The sequence below is a fragment of the Panthera uncia genome (assembly GCF_023721935.1).
Source record: "Panthera uncia isolate 11264 chromosome D3 unlocalized genomic scaffold, Puncia_PCG_1.0 HiC_scaffold_8, whole genome shotgun sequence".
NCBI classification, from domain to species: Eukaryota; Metazoa; Chordata; class Mammalia; order Carnivora; family Felidae; genus Panthera; species Panthera uncia.
Window position 1 is genome coordinate 58,460,743 of NW_026057586.1, and position 8,527 is coordinate 58,469,269.

Below are 8,527 nucleotides of genomic sequence, written 5' to 3' on the forward strand. Positions count from 1 at the left end.
GCCTTTTATGTGTCTGATTGCTGAGGCTAGGACCTCCAACACTATGTTGAATAATAATGGTGACAGAGGACATCCTTGTCATGTTCCTGACCTTAGGGGGAAAGCTCTCAGTTTTTCCCCATTAAGGATGATATTAGTGGTGGGTCTTTCATACATGGCCTTTATGCTCTTGAGGTATGATCCTTCTATGCCTACTTTCTTGAAGGTTTTTATCAAGAAACGATGCCATATTTTGTCAAATGCTTTTTCAACATCTATTGAGAGGATCATTGGTTCTTATCATTTCTTTTATTAATGTGATGTATCACATTGATTGATTTGTGGATATTGAACCAGCCCTGCATCCGAGGAATAAAGCCCACTTGATCATGTGAATAATTCTGATAAAGATCCAGCGGGCTAGTATCTTGTTGAGAATTTTTGCATCCACGTTCATCAGGGAAATTGGTCTGTAATTCTCCTTTGCAGTGGCGTCTCTGCCTGGTTTTAGAATCCATGTAATGCTGGCCTCATAGAATGAGTTTGGAAGTTTTCCTTTCATATCTATTTTTGGGAACAGCTTCAAAAGAATAGGTGTTAACTCTTCTTTAAATGTCTGGTAGAATTCACCCGGAAAGCCATCCAGTCCTGGACTCTTGTTGTTTGGGAGATTTTTGATCACTGTTTTAAGGAATGCTCAGAGAGCTGGTAAAACTTCATTTCTGGGTGTGTGTCAGGTTTCTGAATGAGATTAGCATTTGATTGAGCTGCTGGCATTGACCTAATCTTATCCATGTGGGCAGACTCCTCACCCCTGGGGGTCCAGAGAGAACAAACAGGTAAAGGAAGTGCAAATTCTCTCTCTTCTTGAGCTGGGAACTCCATCTAGTCCTGCCTCAGACACTGGGGCTACTGCTTCTCGGGCCTTCAGATTTAGGGACTGAAGCCAATAGCCACCTCCTCTTCCTGGATGTCTGGTCTTCAGACTTGAATTATTCCACCAGCTTTCCTGGCTCTTCAGACTGCAGACAACAGACTGTGGGACTCCAAGTGTCCCTAACCATGGGAGCCAGTTCCTGCAATACATTATTTTCTTCCTTCCTTCCTTCCTTCCTTCCTTCCTTCCTTCCTTCCTTTTTTCATGTTTATTTTTTGAGAGGAGAAAGTAGGGGCAGAGAGAGGGGGAAACAGAAGATCTGAAGCAGGCTCTGTGCTGACAGCAGAGAGCCCAATGCGGGGCTCGAACTCATGAGCTGCAAGATCATGACCTCCGCCAAAGTTGGATGCTTAACCAACTGAGCCACCCAGGCGCCCCAATAAATTCTTTTCTTATTGAAACTTGAACAACACAGGTTTGAGTTGCGTGGGCCCACTTATGTGGGAATTTTTTTCAGTAAATATAGTAAAGTTCTGGAAATGTGTTTTCTTTTCCTTAGGTTGTCCAACTTCAGCTCAAGTCATAATCTCACAGTTCCTGAGCCCCACATCAGGCTCACCACTGTCAATGCAGATCCTCTATCCCCCTCTCTCTGCTCCTTCCCAGCTTGCTCTCTCTCAAAAATAAATAAAACATTAAAAAAATCTTTTTCTTTTCTCCAACTTACTTTATTGTAAGAATACAGTAGATAATACACACAGCATACAAAATATGCGTTCATCGACAGTTTATGTTATCAGTAGGGCTTCTAGTCACCAGTAGGCCATTAGTAAAGTTTTTGGGAAGTGTGAGGAATAAGCCCACTGCCCCAGTCAAAGGGGGGATGAGGAGACTCTGAGCACAGTGAAGCAAGGCTTTAATCAACATTCTGGGAAGAGCGAGAGTCTGACGGACAGGCACACTCGGGGCAGTTACAGCAGGCAATTTATCTCCTACCGTGCAAGTCCGTCCCCTGATTCCTCATTGGCTGAGTGCTACAGACGGTACAGCCTTACCCGGAAGTCGCCTATGCCCATGTAAGGCCAAAAAGTAGTCTAATTGGAACAAATATATATCCCCTGAGGTGCCACAGAGACTTCAGTTCTTTGGGTGCATGCTCACTGCAAAGCCCACAGAAAATAAGCCGGCAAGATGGAGAGGGGAAGAAGAAGCAGGAAGTGAAGTGTGAAAGGGTTTCCTCCTCCATTGTGGGCGGAGGGTGGGGGGCGGTTTGTACGTATTTCCAATAGGTTGTAAACCTATTGCTAACTAGACAGCACAGCTTTTATTTGGTATTTCTGAAAATGAATCGTTTCACTTACTTCTCACAGAGAATCAACAGTGTTTGTGCTGGAGTCAGCGCCTCTAACCCCCACGTTGTTCAAGGGTCAGCCATATGCCCTCTATGTCTCCTATTGGTTCTATTTCTCTGGAGAAGCCTGACTAATGTACCCCTCTAGTTAGAAATGCTTTCACATTTTAGGCACGGTGCCAAGGACAGAGTCTGCAATTCATATAAGGATGCTGAATGGGCACCTCAAACTTGCCATGACCCATACCCTTGACCTCCTCTCCCAAACTCGCTCTTCCCCCCCCCCCCTTCACCAAATGGCACCACCCACAGGTGGAGCCAGAAACCCGGCAGTCAGCCTTCATCTTCTTCTCCCTCCGCCCTACCTTCTTCCATGTCCAGTTTGTCACCGAGTCTCGTTATTTCTGCTCCAACATACACCTTATGTCCATCCATCTGCGTTGCCACCACTTCAGTCCAACGCTTCAGCCTCAGCTCAACAGCGTGACTGGTTTCCCTGCTCCATCCTCGGCCACTCCAAACCCAGTTCCCATCAATGTATACATGCCCCTCTCTGCTTTAAAATCTTCGGTAGCTTCCCGCTACACTTAGAATCCTTGCCAGGGTTCCCAAAGCCTGCACGATCTGACGCCTCCCGCATGACTTGCTAATCACACGTCCTCTTTCTCATCTTAGAGACTGAACACGCGCTGTTCCCTCTGTCTAGAATTCTGCCCCTTATGCTGCAAGTGGTTGACTCTGGCTTAGATGTGTCTTCACAGAGAAACCCTCCAGACCACCTGGTCTGAGTGGCAGTCTCCCTGTTATTCTCTCTCCCAGCACGCTTTCAAGTTCCTCCAAAGAGCTCATCATGTTTTGTAATTATAGCTTTAGTTGTCTATTTGTTTATTGTCTGTCTCCTTCCTCCCCTGACGCACACACTAAACGGTAAGCCCCAAAGGGCAGGTAGCATCTTCTTCATCACCATCGTGATGACGTTTCTTGAAGCCTACTTTGTCCCAGGCACTTGATATTATCTTATTTCCTTATTCCACCCTCAGAACAATCAGATCAACTACATACTATGGGGTTTTTTTAGTTAGAAAGCAGGAACAATTTATTTTCTTTTTTTTTTTTTCCCAAATTTTTATTTAAAGTCTAGATAGTTAACCTATAGTGTAATACTGTTTTCAGGAGTAGAATTTAGTGGTTCATCACTTACATATAACACCCAGTGCTCAACACAACAAGTGCCCTCCTTAATGCCCGTCACCCATTTAGTCCATCTCCCCACCCAACTGTCCTCCAGCAGCCCTCAGTTTGTTCTCTATCATAAAGAGTCTCATATGGTTAGCTTCCCTCTCTCTCTTTTTTCTCCCCTTCCCATATAATCCGTTTTGTTTCTTAAGTTCCACATATGAGCGAAATCATAGGGTATTTACCTTTCTCTGCCTGACTTATTTCGCTTAGCATAATACCCTCTAGCCTCATCCACATCATTGCAAATGGCAAGATTTCATTCCCTTTGATGGCTGAGTAACATTCCATGGTGTGTATATACACGTGTGTGTGTGTATACATATATATATATATATATGTGTGTGTGTGTGTGTGTGTGTGTGTGTGTGTATACACACATATATACCACTTCTTTATGCATTTATCAGTCGATGGACACGTGGGCTCTTTCCATAGTTCAGTATTGTTGATAAACTGCGCACTAATCTTAACCTCCATTTTACAGAGGAGGACACTGAAGCATGGCGATGTTAGTTACACTTATCCAGAATCACGTGTCTAGCAATAGCCAGTGCCTAACCCAGGGCTCCGCACGTAATAGATCCTCAACCTATTCGCCCCATATATATTTCTGTTGAATCATTCAGTGCAGTTTCCCATGGGAACCCACGGGAGAAATTTCTCTCAAGCATGGATATTAGAAAAAGCAGTACCTCTAGTTCATTTTTATCCTACTAGTACCGTGGGTGGTCTTCCATTGTCTTTGCTGAGAGAATGCTTAGAATAAATTTGTTACCTTCATCTCAGCGAGTCATTTTTGTGGCACTCTGTGCCCAGTGTTTCTCTCTTGACCTTATTTTCCTCCCTTTCCAAGTCCCTGTGTATTTGACCCTTGCCGTATCATTTGCATTTTTGTAAGCTTCTTCCAATCCTTCCTAGCAAGACATAAGCAAGACATAAATATATGAATAAAAAGAAATAGGCACTACGATGAGATACCACTTGGCGCCCACCGGGATGCCTATAATCAAAAAAAAAAAAAAATGGAAAATACAAATGCGGGCAAGGATGTGGGGAAACTGGGGCTCTCATACATTGCTGGTGAGAATGTAAAATGGCACAGTGGAAAGCAGTTTGGTAGTTTTTCAACAAGTTAAAGACAGAGTTACCATATGACCCATTCCACCCCTACTTAAATACACAAAGGAATCAAAAATAAGTGTTCAAACAAAAACATGTACATGAATGTTCCTAGCAATACTATTTACAAGAGCCAGAAGTAAAAACAACCCGAATGTCCATCAGCTGATGACTAGATAAACAAAATGTAGTGTGTCGGGGCACCAGGGTGGCTCAGTCAGGGAAGCATTCGACTTCAGCTCAGGTCATGATTTCACAGTTTGCAAATTCGAGCCCCGCGTCGGGCTCTCTGCTGTCAGCACAGAGCCTGCTTCAGATTCTCTCCCTCTCTCTCTCTGCCGCTCCCTATCTTGTGCTGGCTCTGTCTCAAAAATAAAAAGAAAAACACTCAAAAAAAGGGGCACCTGGGTGGCTCAGTCGATTAAGCGTCCGACTTCGGCTCAGGTTATTATCTCGCGGTCCATGAGTTCGAGCCCCACGTCCGGCTCTGTGCGGACAGCTCAGAGCCTGGAGCTTGTTTCAGATTCTGTGTCTCCCTCTCTCTCTGACCCTTCCCCATTCATGCTCTCTCTGTTTCAAAAATAAATAAACGTTAAAAACACTCAAAAAAAAAAATCTGGCATATCATACAGTGATGAAATGAAAGCCACAAAAAGGAATGAAGTTTTGATAGGTGCTATAACATATAAACCTTGAGAACATTATGCTAAGTGAGGAAGCCAGATACAAAAGGCCACATATTGTCTGACTCCATTTATTTATTTTTTTAAATGTTTATTCATTTATTTTTGAGAGCAGGGAGCACAAGTGGGGGAGGGGCGGAGGAAGGGGGAGACACAGAACCCGAAGCAGGCTCCAGGCTCTGAGCTGTCAGCACAGAGCCTGACGTGGGGCTCAAACCCACAAACCGTGAGCGAGATCGTGTCCTGAACCGAAGTCAGACACTTAACTGACTGAGCCACCCAGGCACCTCTGTCTGACTCCATTTAAATGAAATGTCCAGAATAGACAAACCCGTAGAGACAAAAACTAGACTAGTGATCACCAAGGTAGGGGTGGGGGGGGGGTGTGATTGCTTAATGTGTACTGGGTTTCCTTTTGGGGGTGAAAGAAACGTTCTGGAATTTGATAGTGTCACCACTATCTGGTTGCTTAAAATTGTGGCTATACTAAATGCCACCAAACTGTATACTTTCAAGTGATTAGGATGGTAAATTTTACGTCACATGAATTTAACACACACACAGAGCATTGATTTCCTGGGTCCTCGGAGCTCCTCTCTTGTAAGGTGGTGCGGCTCTGAGGTCGTCTTGGCTGGTTTGCTGCTAGGACACTCCTCCTCCCAGCCCGTCATCCTCCAGTCACTAACCTCCCAAAGTCTTCCTCTCTGCCCTTGCAGGTCTGACCTCCCCTTCTGACCAAGCATAAGCCTCCGGGAAGTCTTTCTGATTATTCTAGCCCCACTGATTTCTGCTTTCCCTTGTTTCTTTTTTTTTTTTTTTTTTTTTTTAATTTTTTTTTTAAGTTTATTTATTTTTGGGACAGAGAGAGACAGAGCATGAATGGGGGAGGGTCAGAGAGAGAAGGAGACACAGAATCTGAAACGGGCTCCAGGCTCCGAGCTGTCAGCACAGAGCCCGACGCGGGCTCGAACTCACGGACCGCGAGATCATGACCTGAGCCAAAGTCGGCCGCTCAACCGACTGAGCCACCCAGGCGCCCTTCCCTTGTTTCTTAAAGTGACCATCAAGCTCTTGACTCTATGCAGCCTTATCTTCTTCACTAAATGTTTTTTACCTCTTGGTTACTACTGTCATTTTTGGCTAATACAGGTGAGACCACGGGTCCTAGTTTTCATGGTCCTGCCGAGGGCCTCAGAATGCCTGCGCACAGTGAAATGATACGTTAATGACATAATTCCTGCCCTAAAGAAGCTTCTAACATTAGTTGGGGAAACAAAACATATATGCACTAATTGTGAAATGTCAGTGCAAATAAATGCTTTAGGGGCTCAGAGCTACTGGGGACGTTAGCCAGGGAACCCATTCACTGAATCGATTCATTCACTGAGGACTTACTATGTGCCAGGCATTGGGTTGAAACATGGAAGATGATTTTTGATATCTGATAGAGTGATATTTGAACAGGTTTTAAAGCGTGGGTAAGATTTATGTAGCTAGAAAAAAATAAGAATCCTGTTCTTAGCAAAAAGAAGAATGTGCAGAAATACAAGATTGGAAAAGTATGAAGTGTGAAAATAGACCAGCTTGACTTATGGAGAGGATTTGTGGAACATCAAAAAAGATACGCATATACTGGCATGAAAAGATGGTCTAGATATGCTAAGTGGAAAAAAGCAAGTTGTAGTGAAGTATTCTTAGCATAATTTCATTTTTCACAAACATACACTAATGTATGTGACTTAAAAAAGACAGAAGGGGCACCTGTCTGGGTGGCTCAGTCGGTTAAGCGTCCAACTCTCGATTTCAGCTCAGGTCATGATCTCATGGTTTGTGAGTTCGAGCCCTGCATGGGGCTCTGCGCTGAAGTTGGGAGTTTGCTTGGGATCCTCGCTCTCTTCCTCTCTCTCTGTTCTTCCCCTGCTTCTCTCTCTCTCTCTCTCAAAGTAAATAAACTTTAAGAAAAAGACAGAAGAAGTACACACAAAACCAAGAGCAATTGCTAGGGGCTAAAATGGCTTTGCGAGGCCCCATAATTTAAAAATTTTCCCCATCCAAGTATGTATTATTTCTGTGATGGGGGCAGGGAAAGTAAATGGAAATAAATTAATAAATATTTTAAATAAATAAGCTACAGAGTTTGGACCTAATTTGTTAGGCAAGAGTGAGCCTACTGTTTACACTTGTAAAAATTGAATTTTGGGAAGCCTTAGGGCTTACGTTTTGTAAGTATCTCAATAGCCCTTGATAGTCCTTTGCAAATCTCCTCTGCTGAAATAGCACCCTCTTCCAGCAGGTGGGGTCTGCATGCTTCCCCCAGTGGTCTACTGGGCCTCCTGCAGTCCCTGGGCACCCCTCCACCCCTACCTTACCCTTCACCCCCTATCCCCACGTGGGAATAACCTGCCTGAATGTTACTTTTACATGGTGGATCAACAACCATTCATAGCGAGGGAATGACAAGAAACTTTAGAACTATATATATATATATATATCCTCAAGATTTCCTATGTTTCTTTCTTTTTCTTTTCTTTTTTTCTTTTCTTCTTTTCTTTTCTCTTCTTTTTTCTGCTCTTTTCAATGGGGGGTGTGTGTGTTCAAGCGTGGGGGGGGGCGGGGGGGGGGACATGGTGGGGACAGGGGCAGAGGGAGAGAGGGAGAGAATTCCAAGCAGGCTCCATGCTCAACCGACTGAACTATCGAGGCGCCCCTCTTGTTTTACAACAGGAAGAATTGAGAGGTCTTTAGAAGAAATCCACTTCCTTTCTTCATTCTTTAGATAGCTTTGCAGTAGACCCATAACAGACCAGGGAGGAAGGATGGAAGGGGGAGAGAGAGTGATGGGCAAAGGAGGTTTCTCCTCCAATGGGCCTCCCATCCCTAGTAGATCTTCCCTCCCAAGATCAAGCTGGGAGGTGGATAAACAGTGGCTCACTTTAACTCAAATGTGTAAAACCAGACCAGCTAATTGAGTTGAGTTACCCAAGTCGAGAGACATTAAGAATGGGATAGTGGGTTCCAAATCAGGATTCTCAGCCCCTGAAGTGCTGGCCTTTTGGCAGACAGAGTAATTTTCCTGTGCCCACTGGGCTGGAAGGTGCTCATGATGGGAGCCTCCTTCAGCCAGGCCTGAGCTTCCCTTCCTGGGCCCTTGCCCTGCCTCCCGCCCATGAAGACAGGGGGCCCCACCCACTCTCTCCTTTAGAGAATCAGCAACGTGAAACTCAGAAGTGGAGAAGCCAAATCAAATTGGCAAGGGCACCAAAAACCTGTGCATCAGGC